This window comes from Pinus tabuliformis, chromosome 3_2 (genome assembly GCF_031772625.1).
Source record: "Pinus tabuliformis cultivar Carrire ecotype Pingquan chromosome 3_2, CPIR1, whole genome shotgun sequence".
Lineage (NCBI taxonomy): Eukaryota > Viridiplantae > Streptophyta > Pinopsida > Pinales > Pinaceae > Pinus > Pinus tabuliformis.
The window spans coordinates 847,256,120-847,276,970 of record NC_142302.1 but is presented as its reverse complement, the minus strand read 5'-3'; the positions used below and the strand labels follow the sequence as shown (position 1 = coordinate 847,276,970).

The 20,851-nt window shown below is 38.2% G+C and overlaps 1 pseudogene across 1 annotated transcript in view; it reads right to left on the bottom strand.

Annotated features, from left to right (window-relative positions):
- Positions 1-453: 453 nt before the first annotated feature.
- The window catches only part of LOC149183310 (serine/threonine-protein kinase PEPKR2-like), a 35,862-nt pseudogene continuing 15,464 nt past the window's right edge, over positions 454-20,851 (bottom strand). The window contains exons 3-5 of the transcript XR_016257693.1: positions 1,444-1,519; positions 988-1,284; positions 454-866 (exon numbers count right to left, since the gene is read on the bottom strand). The product of XR_016257693.1 is annotated as a serine/threonine-protein kinase PEPKR2-like (transcript). The remainder of the gene's footprint in view (positions 867-987; positions 1,285-1,443; positions 1,520-20,851) is intronic.

The window sequence follows — 20,851 nt, the reverse complement described above, 5'->3', positions numbered from 1 at the left end:
CAAACAAGAGCAATTTAGTTTGAAATAACAGTATTTCACCAAAAATTGCTATAGAAGATATTGTTATGCTTTATACAAAATGCAATTCTAATATCTTGCATTTTCCATCTTCATTGGGAAGCCCAATATATACAGATAGTCAAACTAATCTTTTAGAAGCTATACATAAAATGATATTAGAATTGCTGATCACCATAGGAAGTTGCACTAATCTTTTAGAAGTTGTACATAAAATGATATTAGAATTGCTGATCACCATAGGAAGTTGCAAATTAGGCTGGCACAAACAATGGAGTCATTTCATGTTCAGATCAATTTTAATCTTCAAAATGCAGTTGCCGCAATGCTTACTTCAGTCAGTGTATGGCATGACTCATGTTATCAGTCATTCTTGAAATGTCAAAGTATTTTGGGCCGTAAAATCAGTAATTAATGAGCACTGCCGGTCAGTAACAGTCAGCATGATTTTCAAAATGTTGTACACAAGCTGCTTTTTAGATTAGATGAACACTGCTGTGGAATAAGATATGTAGTGGTACACAATCTGCTCCTTTTGGGTTCTGATAATCTTATCCTGGAGATAGCAGATGCAAGAGCATCTACAAGGTCATATTTCCCTGCTGCTTGGATATCATACTCTGGTTGCTTTGGACGTGAGAGCAAATCCCCAGACAAAGATTCATCTTCTCCATGCTCTGTCAGAATTGAATTTATGAACTGTGCTCTCCTCTCCCTTGTACGTGGAGATAGTGAAGGCAGGGATTCTGACCATTCATCCTTGACAGGATAGGTATGTTTTTTCCTTTTTGAACTGCTTGATCGCACCTTTATATTAGATTATGTGTAAAACATGATCCAAGGGTGGCCTGCAGCAGCAACAAAAGATATGATCATAAAATTCATATGTGCATAATTGCATCTTAGCAAAAAATACAAGACACCGCATACAAAATATGTAATTCTTGGTAGTACAATAGTTTTACTTACTCAAAACTTCTTCTGGAGAAAGTCTCTTTCCAGCATCCCTGGAAAGCATCCTTGATAACAAATCCTTTGCTAGTCCTGAGATAGACTGCCATTTTTCAGAATGAAAATCCAATTGGACTTGTTTTATTGCCTCAAATATGGCTTCAACAGATTCCCCACGAAATGGTAATACACCTATCAACAGTGCATGCAGGAGGACACCAGCAGCCCACACATCAACCTTTTTTGAATAGGTCCCTGCCAAAACTTCAGGAGCAACATACGCAGGGCTTCCCACAACACCTGATAAGTTTTGTCCTGTTAGAATAAATACAAGTGATGTTAATGAACTATAAGTCAACATAAATCCATGGTTATTTAATAATGATAATAATGCCCTTGTCTGGATGTCATAAAATTATGTGTTTACTAAAATGAGAGACGGGGTTAATTACAATGAACCTCATAAATAAATACCTTTTGCAACCCGCATGGACAAGCCAAACTTAGCTAGCTTCAGTTGTCCTGTACTAGTTCGAAGAATATTCTCAGGCTTGTACTGGTGAATTAGGTAAACAACCCCTTCTTGGAGGAGGAGCAGTAGCAGCTGTTGTAGGATGCAGATGCTGGGAACCCAATTCTTCGTCCCTCATCTTTTCTTTCCTCTGCTTCCTCTGCTGTTGGAAAGAAAGGTGTGTGGCCAATGATGTGGAAGATGCACCATAATCACATAGACGAGCTCTATGTTCCAAAATGGCAAGATCTATTGCTACTTCTTTTCGCTGCCTTCTTAATGAATCCATGGCCAAGGTCTTTGGGGTTTCTTGACCACAGAGGACACGAAGAATGATTATTTGTCAAATAGGAGCTAAGGAAAACAAATCGATCTGTGGACACAAGAAAAAACCAATAAATAAAACAAGAACAACCACTCATACGATCTGAAATGCTTCTTCAAAACAAAAAGCACGAGAAAACAAAGAATCAAAACTGCCTACGCTGTGTCAATATATGACAAGTTCATGATACCCCTGTTTTCTTCATGTTTTCTTCATAATGCGTAGTCTACACTAACGAATACCCTAGTTTCTAATTCACGAAATACATCAAATACCCTTCTCAATATTCCACCGAAATTAATCCAGAAGAATTATAGCGCCCTCTTTTCAAATCCCATCCCCAACAATATACATCCTACTACCACAAATATGCCCCAACCCTCCTTTCCACACAGAGACGCGAGACGCGAGAAAAAGAAAACCTGAGCCCCAAAATTTGGGAATCGTTACATACCTCTGGCAATCTCTGCTGATCGCCTCAACTCCCGCTAGAATATCCGTGAGAAAACCTCAATTTTGCATCCGGCAAGTGCATAATTCCGGGTCGCAGAACTACAATGACCGATACAATTTGATAACCCTCGATGTTTGACGAGCCACTTTCGGACCACCAAATTCGCAATAGAAATACTCGTTCGGCTCGGCTCCAAATAGCATTGCCAATGCCGTCACCGAACACCCCGCAAAAATCTGAAATATTGTTAACATTAGTTGCTCCGTGAACCTGATGATTTTACATTACAGGGAATTTCGATTTCGCGGGTTTTACAATGAAAATAACAACAACCAGCAACCAGAACCTGATGATTTTACATTACAGGGAATTTCAATTTCGCATTGAAGGGAATTTCAATTAACAGAGTCGGAGGTGTCACCGAATTGTACCTGGGTGGCGAGCTGCAGAGCGGAGGAATTGCAGAGCGGGAGGCGCCTAGTCGTGGAGGAAGGTGCGTGAGCATTACTCCGATCGCCATTCCTCAATTCGAATTCGAATTGGCAATAACACTTCCACGGCTGCGATCTGTCAGGGGATGTTAAAATTTCCAACTACGATCGGATTTTCTGTCAGGGAATGTCAGGATTGCCAGGGAGGGTGGCGGAGGGTAGAGGGATTGCCGGCAGCCAGAGCCGGATGATTTTTCGGGCGGCCGCCGGAAACCAGGCCAGGCCATTCCTCCAGTAGGCTTGTAAGTATACCAACCCTCTTCATTAATGCGATCTTTTCTCAGAATTAGTATTGAACTCTTGGCAATTCCATGGGAATCAATAAAGGCCCTATAACCAATAAATCCCATGCTATAGGGCCTTTATTAGTCTTTAAGAGTACTTTTTTCTCTGCAGGGTCAGTGTGAAGTACACCTTTGCATCTGCGGATCATTATGCATGGGGACTCCCGTCTCTGCTGTTTGTCGGCAAAAAATAACGCGACCAAATTATTTCCGGTGACTGCTCCATGACCATAGCTCATGGCCATAGCATACATGATACTGCCCATAAATAATGTTTGTTGTCATACTGTACCTAATCTGCCTCCGCCTATTTACCGCCGCATATGCTCTACAATACAATGTACGCCGAACGCCTCGAGATCCGGTCTCGTTTGCCTGAATTTGAAAACCCGCCCAGAAATATTCAAATTCGGAGTTTGAATTTATATACCCGCCCTTGTCAATGGCAGTGTTGGAACCACAGTTCCGAGAAAATTTCCAGGAACTTCTTGCTTACCCGTGCAGTTGCCAGGAGATTTCCAGGAACTTATTCGGTCAGTGACAATACTGTAATCGGAGTTAAGAGGAGATTTCCAGGAACTTCTTTCTTCCGCATTCAAATAAGAATAGTTTATTAAGTAAATATTTTTATATGGTTATTCTTTGACTTTGATTATGAAACTTATTTTTTATTTATATATAGAATTAACTATTCTATTTTCAACTTTTACAACTAAATAGTATATATATAAACTCGTTGATTTATAATTAATTTATTTTAAGATTTAAATCTCCCTTCATCTGATATTTTATTTGAACTATAATTAACTTATATTTATTTTTAATTACTCGATTATTTTATAATTTATTAACTCACTGATTTTACTATATATTTATAAAATTGTCTATAATAACCGAATTAACTAATTTAAATAAAAATAAATAATTAATTAAATATTTTGGTCTAACTAGCCATTCCCTGGTCAAATCTAGCCGTTACCTGGATATTCTGCTCGATCTATTTATAATGCATAGCAAGATCTGCTCATTCAACTTGTCATGAACCACACTGGTTGGTTCGAAACGCGTAGACAAAAATTATCTCTATGTGATTTTCGCTGAAGCTATCTAAATTCTTTGCAGAGTACGCTTCTTAAATATTTTGCTTTTTTCACGTAAAACACTGAACAAATTACTTCAGATAAATTTCTATAAATATTAAAGTTTTAAGTGAACAAATTACTTAACATAAAATTCTCTAAATATTAAAGGTTTATTTTTAATTGTATTTTATTTATTAGAAAATTCTATAAACATTAAAGTTTTATTTTTAATTGTATTTTATTTATTAGATAAAAAAATGAGTTTTATTTAATTTGTATTTTATTTTATTTAATAAATCATAAAGAGATTAGAATTAAGAAGTTAAAGTTTTATTTTCTCTTAATTTATTTTATCAGATAAATAGTGAATAATTATTCAATGTAAAAGAGTTATTTTTATTAATGAGACCTACTTAATAGGTGGTATTCATTAATCATAGGATTACAAATAGTTGATACAGAGATTAAAATCTAAGCAATATAAATGTTGAGTTCTACTTTAAGGTCTCTATTTTACCCATTAAATAAGTAACTTATACTTATTTAATACAACACTCATTTTTGTATGCAATGTAGTACTCACTAAATAAGTTTGAATATAAATGTATGCTGATTTTGATTTGTAAAAAAAAGAGTAATTTACCAAAAATAAGAAGCTAAAGATGAGGTAATACAAGACAAAAATAGAGATAAAATAATTTCAAGTGATCTCAATTATTGAATTCAATTAAATCTTCTTTTACGATCATATAATTTTGATTAATGGTCTTTTACTGATTTTAATGTGTTTTATTAAATGATGGTAATCAATTCATATTAATAGAAAATTTAGGGTGGGAAATCCATTTATGTATTTAAAAATGCGTTATAAACAACAATGAATCACATGAGGGCTGGTGGTCAACCTCAAATTTATGCATTTAAAAGTGCATTATAAACAACAATGAATCACATGAGGGCCTATGGTCAACCTCAAATTGACACGTATCCCTTTTAAAATATAAATAAAATATTCTCTAAAAAAATACAAAATATACTATAATAAAAAATAATAATGAATAATATATTTGGTTAGTTTTAATTATGTCAACGTGCTTACTCAGTTAATTGATAATGCAATGCGATATGAAAGATATATAAAAAGCCTTCATTCTCACTCTCACCCATAAACAAAACATTTCCATATATCCAAATGAAGTAACATAATTTTATAACAAATTTAGAAAAAGATAAAGTAAATAAAAATAAATAAATTTATAATTCTTGTATTTTTTTATGAACATTTGTGATGTCCCAAGGAAAACTGTAATTATTTTATTTACCGCAGTAAAAACAAAGACTGGATTTTTATTATTATTATAAACATTTGAATTATGTATTAGAATTTTGTTAATTATGAATGGAAACAAATGTTGAATGATAACAAATCTTGTAATTCTTTTCATATCAAGAAGTTAGGGAAAGGTAATTACCTAACCCTAACCACTTACCTATTTATGAATTCCCAAGAAGTGATCAGAGTACTTGAGAGAACTGAGAGGAAGAAAGGGGAAGTGGACCGTGCTGAAAGGTCAGATAGAGAGCTAAGTCTGGTGAAGACCAAATAGCTATAGATGTTGTGACAAATTAAGTTGTGAGAAAGCATCTGTGCTAAGAGCAAAAGCTCGAGGGGAGGTTTGGACCTGAATGTAGTGCCCACTCTAGTCTCCTGACCCTAATACGACATTATCTTAGACACTCTATTCTTCGAGGACCTCATATTGAGGATCTGGACCCATGACACTATTATTAGCGATTGAGATATTCATGGTTGTGATGTTATGAATGCTTTCCATTGATATTATGGTAGCATGAATGGTTATGTATCTTATCTATCAGTATTCTGATGATTGCAATATTAAATAGTTAAGTTGGTCTCTATTTGAAATTATGATGAGGGTAGTAAAGAATATGTATGCGCTCTACTAAAAGCATAACGAGGATAAATTTTATGGATAGGTATATTTCTACGATGTTACGATGTTGATAGCTTAATGAATATGTATGTCTCCATTGATGATTATTGATGATAGCCATGAGGGATGTGTCCCCTATGTTATCTACTTCCTTTAGTTCAGACTTACAATGGACAATGATGTGAATGACCAGGAATTGTTAATGATGCTATTATGATAATTGACTAACATTGAGAAACCGTGTTACTGATGATTATTGAGTATGGCAGGGAACCATCAGAGGCACTCGCATATGACGAGTTGATGACACCTGGTTTGACAAAAATTCATATTATTTTATCTTTGAAAGTCTAAGTCGATCTTAGAATCTACCATATATGTTTAACTATATTCTGATGATATATTAATGGTTGCAGGCACAGATTAGTTGCTTGACCGAATGACTCACATATGGGTGATGGGGTTGTACAAGTCGATGGAACTACATGGGAGGGGTGGGACAGAGTCCCTGATCCCACCCACTAGCACTCCCACCGTGACTTGGGTTGGAAGGGTTGAAGCACCTTCGCCTTGAAGATCACAATGCCATGAGGGCAGGTTCCAAAGTTGGGTCGCTCATGAGGACTTTACCGGGGGGCGCGCATCAAGGCGGATTCCTTGATCCCCGACACCATTAGTCTCACTATAGCAGGCAACATAAGAGATGATAGTGGTCTATGACGTTGCACTATATTTTCCCCTCGTAATCACTGGATGCTTGAAGGGCAAGAGGTGTGGCACCCTTGGAACTTCAGGGGAATTTCTTGAAGGGCACGACCAACTTGGCACCCTTGGCATCACAAATAAACTATTAGGTGTGGCACCCTTGGAACTTCTAGGGAAGTTCTTGAAGGGCACAACCAAACTGGCACCCTTGACATCACAAATAAACTATTAGGTGTGGCACCCTTGGAACTTCTAGGGAAGTTCTTGAAGGGCACAACCAAACTGGCACCCTTGACATCACAAATAAGCTATTAGGTGTGGCACCCTTGGAACTTCTAGGGAAGTTCTTGAAGGGCACAACCAAAGCTTGGCATCCTTGGAATCATTAAAAATAAATAATAATAAATAAATATAAGCAAGGAATGAAAACTAGGTAAATTTACATCAAGGGTAAATGATGATTAGAAACCAATGTAATTAAATCAAAAATAAAACTTGGAATAAGGAGGATCATAGGAAGAATTAAAATAGAGTACCTTAAAAACTCTACCCTTCCCATTTTGGAAAATACTAGGAAGATTATGTGGTTTAATTAGGAAAAAGGGGAAAGACAAACATAATGGTAAGGATAAAGATTAATCCTAAACTAATTTAAACCTAATTAAGAAAAGGGGAAGGTGAATTAAAATGAGAATAATAAATTAAATTTAGAGAAATGTAGAAAAGTTCCATGTGTCAACAACCAACATAAGAATATCCATCTAGGAGATAACCTGAGTTAAATTAGGGAGTAGATTGGGGATAAAATCTTGACTCATTAATTGACTTCAAGTAATGAACACAAATTAAGGAATAAAAGGGGGGAATAAAGAGACAACTAGGAGAAGAAATAGGAAACTTGTTGAGGTGAGGAAAATATTAGTTTTAAATAAAAATTTAAGTAAATAATTTTGGGAGACCCTTGATGTGAGAATGACACATGGGTGGGTGAATAATCAAGCTATTGAATTATAAAAAAATAATTAATTATGCATGACATGACAAGTGTCACCTATGAGGACTCCTATAAAAGAAGGGGCAAGCCATGGAAGAAATGACTTTTTGGGGAACGCTATTGTTGGATGGATGAGATGTTGTGAGAGCAGTGATTACGAAGCTATAGTGAGTTTGGTGAGGTAGAGGATTTAGAGAGGGGACTCTTGAGCCAAGGTGTGCTCTCCTCTACTAGCTAGTGCTTGTCTCCATTGTACAACCCCATTGCAGCTCGGGGGTCCGCGGGGAAGAAGAGTACCCAAGGAGTAGGCTGGGAGGTTAACCGGTGGGTCTTCGCATTCGGTTCAAGTGCGTCATCATTCACTCGCGGAGGTGACCAGCTACAAGGGAATACCAGCAACAACAGAGCAAGTGGAGTCTCGCCTTCTGGTGAACGGTACATATGTATTTCATTACTATTGATCTTAGTTAAAAGTATGAAATGTTATGATATGTTTCTTGAAATGAGTGGCAGGAATGTGTGTGCTAAATAAATTTGAATTTCAATGCGTTTCTTTTCTGGTTGTATTTGCTGTTAAAAAAAATATATATATATATAGTCTGGAGAGTTATGGTCCTCACACTGAAGGCAAGTCTCATGGTTGGGAGGATAAATCAAGAAAGCATAGTTGTGACTGCAATAAGTTGATAGTCTTAAATATACTTATACTTATGATAAATATACTTATCATATGATAAAGGGCCAGCTCATGACGCCATGATAACCTAGCTTATCTATTATTTGTGCTTATCTATTATACATTGATGTCGTGGTGATCATATATCTAATTGATTCCTTATCCCTTGCATCTACAATTACTTGTTTACAATGAACAACCATTCTTTGGATTTAAATCCTTTGAACAAATGTTCCTTTTTTTTACAATAACTATAGTTTGCTAGGCCTCGTTGAAAATTTGAATTAGGGGCTCCATTTGTAAATGAGATAGCAACACTCATAATTAACGCTGAGTGAAACACCATCCCTGACAAAATTGTTTCTTTGAGTTTATTTCTAGTGAACAAGTGTTTGTCGCATTTGTTCTCAAATTGTTTTTTGTCATTGGTTTGTAGAATAAGTTAGAAAGCCATTAATGACCTAAACTCTGCATATACAGTGCTTGTATCCTACAAGTCTTCACCCCGAAATTGGTAATTAAGTGTGTAGGATTTAAACTAATAAATTGACCAACATTTGTGTTCCTTCTTGTTTAACTTGGTTAATTCATGTCTTACAATATTACCAATTTTGTGATATCTCTACAAGAAAGTAAACTAGCGAGTCAATTTAATCAATGTCAATTCATTGCTCACTAAGGGAATGTTTTTTTCACATCAAATGCCTACCTATGGAAAGAAAATTGCCCATGAGTAGCACTTCGGAATGTTCAACATTCATGCAAAAGGTGAGTGTTATCTTCCATTTAAGGTCTGGTCTTAATGCAGTCCCTAAATAATCATGATTATAAAGTTTTATGATATAAGTCTACATAGATGTGGGTCAAAATATTAGACACATTGGTAATTAATAACATGGAATGCTATCATCAATTTCAATGTTGAACAGGTGTTTGTCAAATCTTATAAATTTTTGCATTAAGATGAATCAGATCAGTTCCTCATTTTTCGAAGAATTTAGATAAAAATGTCATAGTGCACAATGAAGCAATGTCAAGTAAGTGGTTCAAGTCATTAATTGACAAGAGGATGGATCATCTACAACACAAATGACAGGAGGAAGGCATCAAAAGCATGGACAACACCATGATTTCTTATGTAAAGGAGACAAAATGTATTGGTCAGTATGGATATATTTTTTATTTGTGTACTTTATAAAACTACAAACAGTTGCATTTATGTAAGCATTGAAGGTTATAGAGTATGAAGAGGATGCATAATGTATTGGTTGGTATGGATGTAAGGGTTTATTTGTGTATAAGGAGAAAAAAGAAACTATAGCCTCTAGAAGTGATTCATTATGTCCTTCTAAACAAAGATATGATATGCAGATCCATGATGGAAAGATAATAAATTCACACAAGCATCCAGTTGGTAACAGAGTTCTGTTGTGGCCAGCAACAACCCCACCCTTTTTTATTTAGTATCAAATCATGATACCAAATGAATAGGGACCCACAGATAAATTTTTTAAGAAAAGCTAGACTTTCTTTTTTTTGAAGTTACAAATCATAATTTAGAAAATGCATCTTAGATATTTTTCTATGGAAGACGACAGGTCTTTTAAAGTCGCGTATGCAAAAAGATAGGAAACATCTCCGTTACTCTTCTAAAAATCAAAATACGCGCCACCCTCATAATTAATAACGACATCGCATTGCACCATACTGATGTCCATAACGAAAAGCCAAGAAATTCGCCGATCTGCGATATTGCGATCGCTAGATCGCATATCGCATAAACAAGCGAGACGAGATTTGGCAAGCACTAGGTTTTGCGATCTGCGATATTGCGATCATGCGACATGCAAAGGTACGTCAGCAAATCATAAAATCACCTTAGTACGAATCCTTCGGGCGCGCCTTTCGAAGGAAAAGCCACTTACCATTACCTGACCTGAAATCATGCGCTTTTAATGTTAGTAAGTAAATTGGTTGTCAGTCATTAAGAGGATTAAAGACGCGTGCCTTGTTGGATATTTGCTTCACGTAAGATGGCGTAATTGATTTATCTCTTGCATTTAAAACTCTCCCATCACCTTTCTGATCGGACATTCCATTTCACTTGTAATCTGCAGGAACAAAGTGCAAAGACGACTCAGAAAGAAACACAAAGTAAAAATGGGAAAGAAGAACAAGGCTCAGAGCTCCGAAGCAAGAGAGAAGACCAAGGAGATGGCGCCCCTATACACAGATACAGCCTGCAACCGAGATGCAGGAATCTCCACATGGGAAGGCATGTACAGGCTATTAGAAGAGGAGAAGCCGAGAATAATGAAAGTGACTGCCGTTGCAGGTGCACCACGCTCCTCTGAAGCAACCCTAGAAGACCTAGCATGTTCATTCCTTCACAGAATAGCGGCAAGGCCTAAGATTCTACCATACACAGATATGGTCAAGTGGATTCTGGATGATGTAGAATTAAACAACAGACAATTCAAGATTCAGGGACATGGGCTCGTGGGATCTTTCGCCGCCCAAGATCTGAAGCTAATGTACCATCTGCCCGAACCGCAAGCGACCTATAATGCAGAATTTCTTAGGAAGTTCGCAATGGAGAACCCAGATCTATCGGACACCACTAAAGAATGGTCTAGAAGAGATGAGCCGTTAAAGAAGGATAAGAAAGGTATGTATAGCACTGGTTCCCTTACTTCTCCATATTGTTTTGCTGCAGCCATGCTGTGTAGGTTGTTTGGTATGCCCGATATCAACAAGTTTTCATCTGAGTGGCTGCCATTAATTGACGCTGCCACAAATGCCGATTTAGTAGATTGGGCTAAAATTCTTTCCGATACTCTATATACGGTTGTGGTTAGTTACAAGTCCAAAATATCCTTTTCTCACAGGGTCTATCCTCCTTTCTATTTGGCTGCCTATGTTATGGATTCTGTTTGCCTTGTATCTAATTTCCCCATTATGGGATGGAAATGGACTACCCAAGACCCGTTGCCTATTCACGTCTATCACAAAGTCTTGTGGGATTCCCAGTTTGCCCCTCATTTTTACCAGATTTGCCATGGGCTTATATTGCCCATATATAGAATGATATATGGTAAGGACCCCCAAGGTGCTCTCCCGAAGCCGTGACCGACATCATCTCCATCGCAAGATGGTTTGGGGAAGAATGGTTTACTTACATTCGAGTTTATGGAAGCACTGTTCCTCCACATGTCCTACCCTTGTATGTCCCAGACAAGCTTTTGGCTCGAGAAATCGCTTATCAAACCTGCTCTGAAGGCGGCTTAACCAAAGAATTAAAAGATAAGAAAAAGGCCATTTGGCCTCAATTTCCCGTCAATTGTGGGGCCTTCTCTTTATTCGATGCAGGACACGCTTTTGATGAGGTGGAAAACGTGACGTGCCTTCAATTATATAAGTTCCCAATGAGGCCATTCGACCCAAATAAAGTTGCCCAAGAGTTTACTACGAACGTCAAGATAAGAGTGTTCATCGGACACAAATATTTGTTTGACGATCTCTTTCAGGGTAAGAGCTCACTCAAAGAGGTTTTGCGAGAAGCTCAGTCAAGGTTATCTCCAGGTGAACTCCAGAAATTCACATCATATAGAGATAGAAGGCTGGCCAGCATTCCACTAGAAAGGCTACGAATACCTACTAGAGAGCCAACTCCGAGCATCAGCCTCAGCGAGAACTCCAGCACTTCCAAATCTAAGTCCAACGCCGCGCGAGAAGGTTCCGAACATCCTGAAGAATCTGTGCATGACAAAAGAATTAACGAAGAAGCAGTCAAAGATACAGCTCGGTCCAGTGTAATGTTTCAGCAACAAGTTATCACCTCGCCACCAAGGGATGTTCCCCCTCCGGTTATCGAAGCTCCTCTCACCGCAGAGCTAGATAAAGAGTGGGAGTCCTTTAATGAATTAATCAACCTCGAAGGGCAAGTCCCAAAGACGCCCGTGAACGATACGCAGGAGGTGCAAGAAGTTGCTCCAACCATAGTCAGCGTTACCACAGAAGCAGAAGATCTCTCCATCACTCCATCCTCAGAACTTCTACTTAACGTAGAAGAAATTCCCCCACTAGATGTGTTCTACAGTCCCCAGCACAAAGCAGTAGTGAGAAGACAAAGAAAGAAAAGAAAGCTCGAAAATGCACTGTCTCAAGACGCTGAACATTTAGACGTCTTGTGGAAAGACCCAAGTAATAATCCTACAGAAAATCTTACGAAGCTGTCTCAAATTGCAGGAGCGTATGCTTCTGCAACTATTGACAAGGCCTCTGAAGTTCAGCAGCTCTTAAAGGAACGAGAAAATCACATACAACTGCTACAACAACAGTTACAGCAAGCCAACGCAATCAATGAAGCTTCCAGACAGCTCGAAAAGCTCCAAGAAGACTCCAACAGATGCAAATAGGCTACCAAAAGAGTCTTGAAGAAAAAGAAAAACAACTGCAGGCTGGAGCAAGAAATGCACATGAGAAGATATCTCAAAAGCTACAGAGGGTTATTTAGATGACTCATCATTAGGTTTTCAAGTTAAAGAGATTGCATTAACACAGCTTTCGATCAAGGATAAAAAGGGATTGCCTGAACTCCCTTGTCAGAAAACATACAATGAAAAGGAGGAACCTAGGGAAATCTGTAGAGTCTTTTGTGATAGTTACTTTGACAATGATAATGTTGTTGAGTTTTCTCAGATAACTCAACTAGGTCCAGAGGATAAAGGACATCTAAAACAGAAATCATGTCGATCCACCTCATCTCGAAGTAAAAATCACTTAAATGATTTTACTATCCCAGGTAATACCCCGATCTATGATTCGTATCATGAGGAAAGCTCCATCCCTGTTTGTAATCATGACCTAGTTCCCTATTCACAAAACCTGGCCAGTTTTTGTGAAAAACAAGATGTTACAAGTAAAAACCCAGTCGTGCTGTAACACTATTTGCATAAATTCCCAATCATTTCCTTTCTCACTCAAACCCATTATGTACAAAATCGGATTTCTTTTCAAATCTTCAAACTTTTGATAGATTATGTTTTAGCGACTTACATATGGAATTTTCTTCTCGAACAAAATCACAAAAACTCTCAAAATTAACAGATAAAAAGTTACAAGTCATTGAAATAAAAAAATCTTGTCCACCATTTGACTTGTTATCCTTCCTATTGCGACATCATCAATTCACAACTGAAATTCATTCTGATTTTTATGATCCAATAGGTACCCAGTTGGAAACAACTTTGCATAAGAAAAGAAAATCAGCCAGAATTCCAATTGAGGTTCTGTGTTTTTATTTCTTAGCCAACAATTACGATCCAAGAAAAATTCGTTTCTTTTTATTAATGCTTGGAAGATTCATTTGGCTAGGGATAAAAATGAATAGATGGTTCCATTGGAAATATCATTTCACATAGTTATTTCCTGTATATGGTTAGAATAGGAGTAGGAGTAGGAGTAGTTTAGTTAGGTTTTTGTTTTTAATAACTGATAGGCAAAGCTATACATATTCTCTTCATAACCTCAGAAAATATTTGCCTATCATTCCTTTTTAATTTCCTCCATAATAATGTTTGTTCTGGTTCAATGACATTTGACATTTACTGAAGGTACCTTTTCTCTGTTTAAAAATTGGAACTTCTGCTACTATCAACAACGAATCTTTTAAGAAAATTTGATCTTTATTATCATTAGAACTTCAACCCATATATGATGATAGTTTCAAACTCCAAAATTTTAAAGAAAGCTATCTCAGTATAGGATTTGTTTTAGGTCAGCACAATGAAAGGTATCAATCTTAAGATAAGTATTCTCTGTCAAAACAGCCTTTATCGCCCTATCATTGTCGTCCAGAACTTTCTTAAGGAAAAACGATGACTTCCTCCCTGCTAAAAGGAAACTACAGCATTCAGAGAAACAACCCAAGAAAAACACTATATCTCAAAGAATAAGAGGTCTCATCACGAGCCGACTTATCATGATCACAGATATTATAACTTGCTGACTTTGCCAAAACTGTCTATCAAAACAGGGAAACGACTTAAGATTGTTGCAATCAAAAGACAAGAGGTCTCATCACGAGCCGGCTTGTTCAGCAAAAGTATAAATCAAGTGAATGACTGTGTCATAATTTGGCCACCAAACCAAGACATTGTTCTTTAGAGAATTAAAAAAGGAAAAGTGTGTAAAAAGGATTTTTCTCTGGAATGTTGCGAGTAACCTCAAGCAGGATAAAGGATCATTGCTGGTTAAAAGGTAACCCTGTCGAGGCTATGGATGCCTGCTGGCAGCAGAGGCTCTACCTGCGACTAAGGAGCATACTAAAGGACTGATAAACAGAGAAGACTTTATTTTATGTTTTACAAAGACCGAGTAACAGCTGATTTAGATGCAAAGACGAACTGGGTGTACAAATAATTGAAACGGAAAGAGTTTGAAACGAAACATCATAGGCAGTTTGAAGTCTCATTTGTCTTATCTTTTTATAATAAAGTTCAAATTTTTAAATTTTTCAGAAGTTTTTAAAAAGCGTCAATAGAAATAACAGAGATAACTGGTTCTCCCAAGTGAATCGCCAATTGTTGTGGCCAACAAAACCCCCCCCCCCCCCCCTTTTTTTATTTAGTATCAAATCATGATACCAAATGAATGGGGACCCTTAGATAAAATTTTAAGAAAAGCTAGACTTTCTTTTTTGAAGTTACAAATCATAATTTAGAAAAGGCATCTTAGATATTTTTCTATGGAAGACGATAGGTCTTTTAAAGTCGCGTATGCAAAAAGATAGGAAACATCTCCGTTACTCTTCTAAAATCAAAATACGCGCCACCCTCATGATTAATAACGACATCGCATCGCACCATACTGATGTCCATAACGAAAAGCCAAGAAATTCGCCGATCTGCGATATTGCGATCGCTAGATCGCAGAAACAAGCCAGACGAGATTTGGCAAGCACTAGGTTTTGCGATCTGCGATATTGCGATCGTGCGACATGCGAAGGTACGTCAGCAAATCATAAAATCACCTTAGTACGAATCCTTCGGGCGCGCCTTTCAAAGGAAAAGCCACTTACCATTACCTGACCTGAAATCATGCGCTTTTAATGTTAGTAAGTAAATTGGTTGTCAGTCATTAAGAGGATTAAAGACGCGTGCCTTGTTGGATATTTGCTTCACGTAAGGTGGCGTAATTGATTTATCTCTTGCATTTAAAACTCTCCCATCACCTTTCTGATCGGACATTCCATTTCACTTGTAATCTGCAGGAACAAAGTGCAAAGACGACTCAGAAAGAAACACAAAGTAAAAATGGGAAAGAAGAACAAGGCTCAGAGCTCCGAAGCAAGAGAGAAGACCAAGGAGATGGCGCCCCTATACACAGATACAGCCTGCAACCGAGATGCAGGAATCTCCACATGGGAAGGCATGTACAGGCTATTAGAAGAGGAGAAGCCGAGAATAATGAAAGTGACTGCCGTTGCAGGTGCACCACGCTCCTCTGAAGCAACCCTAGAAGACCTAGCATGTTCATTCCTTCACAGAATAGCGGCAAGGCCTAAGATTCTACCATACACAGATATGGTCAAGTGGATTCTGGATGATGCAGAATTAAACAACAGACAATTCAAGATTCAGGGACATGGGCTCGTGGGATCTTTCGCCGCCCAAGATCTGAAGCTAATGTACCATCTGCCCGAACCGCAAGCGACCTATAATGCAGAATTTCTTAGGAAGTTCGCAATGGAGAACCCAGATCTATCGGACACCACTAAAGAATGGTCTAGAAGAGATGAGCCGTTAAAGAAGGATAAGAAAGGTATGTACAGCACTGGTTCCCTTACTTCTCCATATTGTTTTGCTGCAGCCATGCTGTGTAGGTTGTTTGGTATGCCCGATATCAACAAGTTTTCATCTGAGTGGCTGCCATTAATTGACGCTGCCACAAATGCCGATTTAGTAGATTGGGCTAAAATTCTTTCCGATACTCTATATACGGCTGTGGTTAGTTACAGGTCCAAAAGATCCTTTTCTCAAAGGGTCTATCCTCCTTTCTATTTGGCTGCCTATGTTATGGATTCTGTTTGCCTTGTATCTAATTTCCCCATTATGGGATGGAAATGGACTACCCAAGACCCGTTGCCTATTCACGTCTATCACAAAGTCTTGTGGGATTCCCAGTTTGCCCCTCATTTTTACCAGATTTGCCATGGGCTTATATTGCCCATATATAGAATGATATATGGTAAGGACCCCCCAAGGTGCTCTCCCGAAGCCGAGACCGACATCATCTCCATCGCAAGATGGTTTGGGGAAGAATGGTTTACTTACATTCGAGTTTATGGAAGCACTGTTCCTCCACATGTCCTACCCTTGTATGTCCCAGACAAGCTTTTGGCTCGAGAAATCGCTTATCAAACCTGCTCTGAAGGCGGCTTAACCAAAGAATTAAAAGATAAGAAAAAGGCCATTTGGCCTCAATTTCCCGTCAATTGTGGGGCCTTCTCTTTATTCGATGCAGGACACGCTTTTGATGAGGTGGAAAACGTGACGTGCCTTCAATTATATAAGTTCCCAATGAGGCCATTCGACCCAAATAAAGTTGCCCAAGAGTTTACTACGAACGTCAAGATAAGAGTGTTCTTCGGACACAAAGATTTGTTTGACGATCTCTTTCAGGGTAAGAGCTCACTCAAAGAGATTTTGCGAGAAGCTCAGTCAAGGTTATCTCCAGGTGAACTCCAGAAATTCACATCATATAGAGATAGAAGGCTGGCCAGCATTCCACTAGAAAGGCTACGAATACCTACTAGAGAGCCAACTCCGAGCATCAGCCTCAGCGAGAACTCCAGCACTTCCAAATCTAAGTCCAACGCCGCGCGAGAAGGTTCCGAACATCCTGAAGAATCTGTGCATGACAAAAGAATTAACGAAGAAGCAGTCAAAGATACAGCTCGGTCCAGTGTAATGTTTCAGCAACAAGTTATCACCTCGCCACCAAGAGATGTTCCCCCTCCGGTTATCGAAGCTCCTCTCACAGCAGAGCTAGATAAAGAGTGGGAGTCCTTCAATGAATTAATCAACCTCGAAGGGCAAGTCCCAAAGACGCCCGTGAACGATACACAGGAGGTGCAAGAAGTTGCTCCAACCATAGTCAGCGTTACCACAGAAGCAGAAGATCTCTCCATCACTCCATCCTCAGAACTTCTACTTAACGTAGAAGAAATTCCCCCACTAGATGTGTTCTACAGTCCCCAGCACAAAGCAGTTGTGAGAAGACAAAGAAAGAAAAGAAAGCTCGAAAATGCACTGTCTCAAGACGCTGAACATTTAGACGTCTTGTGGAAAGACCCAAGTAATAATCCTACAGAAAATCTTACGAAGCTGTCTCAAATTGCAGGAGCGTATGCTTCTGCAACTATTGACAAGGCCTCTGAAGTTCAGCAGCTCTTAAAGGAACGAGAAAATCACATACAACTGCTACAACAACAGTTACAGCAAGCCAACGCAAACAATGAAGCTTCCAGACAGCTCGAAAAGCTCCAAGAAGACTTCCAACAGATGCAAATAGGCTACCAAAAGAGTCTTGAAGAAAAAGAAAAACAACTGCAGGCGGAGCAAGAAATGCACAGAGATGAACCTAAGCTTGCAGAGTTTATTTCAGAGTCCATCGGCTTGAACGAGCAACTACTGCAGCAACAAGAAGAATTGGGGCGTAAAATATCACAGTGGAGGCACTTCTGTGAGCTAAGCGACAAAATCACCAGTCAGGTGGTGGAATTGCGAAGCGAATATGATCAGAACGACAAGAGAGTGACAGAGTATCTGACTTGGCAAGACGATGAGAAGGGAAAAAGAGCAGGAGCACCTAGAATTAATGAAAATCATAAAGAAATGCTCTTTAATAAATGGGACGAGCAGATCACGCAGGCAGAGCAAGCAGCAGAGGCAGCAGCGACACAGGCAAGTATTCTTATCGACTGTGTAAATGAAAATTTACACAGGGCCAATTTGATTTCAGAGACCACCCCGGGATACCTACCAAACAAGTTGCAACTGGAGACAGAATGGAGGCAAAAGGCACAGGCAAAAGGGAAAGCTATCCAAGCACTGGCTAGACTGAATTGGGAAAGTTACTGGATGTACCTGGTTAAACCACATAGCCAATGGATGACGGTAAAGTGTATCATGAACGCAGCCGAGAAGGTAGCGCCAGCTCTTATAGATGTCGTTTTCGCAGCCCAGCTCAGAACGGAAATTAGCCAGCCGACTCTTCTCAAGCCTATGTTAGAAACATGCAACTTCAAAGACCAAGTCCACAAGTAGTTTTATTTAGAATGTTGTTTCTTTTTGTTTTAGTTATATTAGAAAAAGGACGGTCGTTTGAAAACCGAATCCTTAATTTTGTAATAATACTATTATTAGGATTAGGACATAGTATTTTAACCCTTCTCATTGCATTGGAGAAGGGTCCAGAAATTTGTCAAAAACTTGTCCTCAGAACATGCACTTCTGCACCTCAGAGGAGGTTTTGATGAATGGAAGGATCGGATTTATTGATATTTGCATCTTAATGTCTGCTACTGATGTTGCATTTCTGTACTCTTAGTAGGTGTTAGAAGTAAGTAGAAGTAAATCATTATTGCTTGAAGTTTGTGAGTAAAAATCAGTCATAAATGGTACTTTTATCTCTTGATGAATTTCTACTTATTTGCTTAGAGTGATATACAGCTGATGTTATTTATATGTTAATGTATAAATGTGTGGTTACCATTTGGCACTTTTGTACAATGGAGTCATTTGTTCATGCTTGACATATGAATGATTTATCATGCGATATGCAGTCCACAACTGTCCTGTTTAACTTCTTATGCAGAATGGTTTATCTTAAATGGTTTATATTCTTATAGTAGCTGAATAATCTTCATTACCAGTTATTATATGAAATCTTTTTAGATCGCATGATGGAAAAGATATACCCCGGGTTAGCGTAGATTGCACATGTTGTTTTCATTAGATTTCAGCAGCTTATAGTCAAATCATGAGTTAGATTTAAATTAGCTCTCAAAAGTTCTCAAAGAAACAGCATAATCAAACCCTACACACACACACACCTCTTAGATCGGGAAGCTGGTCCCGTTATCCCCAGTCGGACCCGCTACACCAAACGGGCAAGGAGCCGCCAACCAGGTTCGGGTGGGTATCCCCCTTGTTGCTGACCCGATTTCAGGGCCCTCAACATATTTGGCGCTAGAAGGAGGGCCTGAGCATAATACCTGTTGGAATGTTTTTGAATTATAAATCTTGAAACAGGATGACTACTCATGAAGTTCCTATTTGGAGTTGCATCTATGTTCATACCTCTTCCAACATTCCACCGGACGTGGTAAGGCTATTGTCTCAGGTAAAGTTCAATGGTAAGAAAAACTCTTCCGCATTCAATCACGCCCTTCAGTTCATACAAAAAGTTTCAACTTCTGATACTCAGAAGATTGATGAAGGCGTTTTGTGCAGGATTTTTACTCTTACCTTCACAGCAGAAGCTACAAAATGGTGCAGAACCCTCCCAGTTGCATCAATTCACAGCTGGGACCAGTTCGTTAAGATTTTCATCTTGGAATTTGATTGTTATGATTACGACCAGGTATATGATGAAATTGATTATCTTAGAGAACAAGATGAACCCGTAAGGGATTTCAATATGCGATTTCATCTTAAATGCCTACAGTATGATCTCGAAAATGAGCTCACAGACGAAGAATCTTCAGATTACGATGAGTATTTCCTACCTCCTGTGTCTGACCAATCAGAAATTAATTCTACCTTTGTTAGCTTTTCTTCTAATATGAATGATCATTCCAAGTTAAATACACAAAGCATCCATAATGAAGAAAATCTACAAAGCCTGGGAGTCATGCATGCTCTACTACCAGAAAAGAGAGATGAAGATGCTAAAAGCAAAATTACCTTGGAAACAGAAGATGACTCTGACAATATCATTTCAAGTCAACGAATGCAGATGCCAAGGTTAGATCAATCAAATGTTTCTCTTTCAAAAAGTATCAGCGCAAAAAGGTATGATCTAAAGCCCGACATTTGTGATGGATCTGATGAACAAAGTTTCTTTTATGATGTTTTTAAATGCATTGTTCCAGATTTACATTTTTCTCTTTATCCTGATGTTTTTAGTGATGACAACCTTTCCCCTCTTAATATTCAAGATATCTCAAAAACTACAGAGGGTTATTTAAATGACTCATCATTAGGTTTTCAAGTTAAAGAGATTGCATTAACACAGCTTTCGATCAAGGATAAAAAGGGATTGCCTGAACTCCCTTGTCAGAAAACATACAATGAAAAGGAGGAACCTAGGGAAATCTGTAGAGTCTTTTGTGATAGT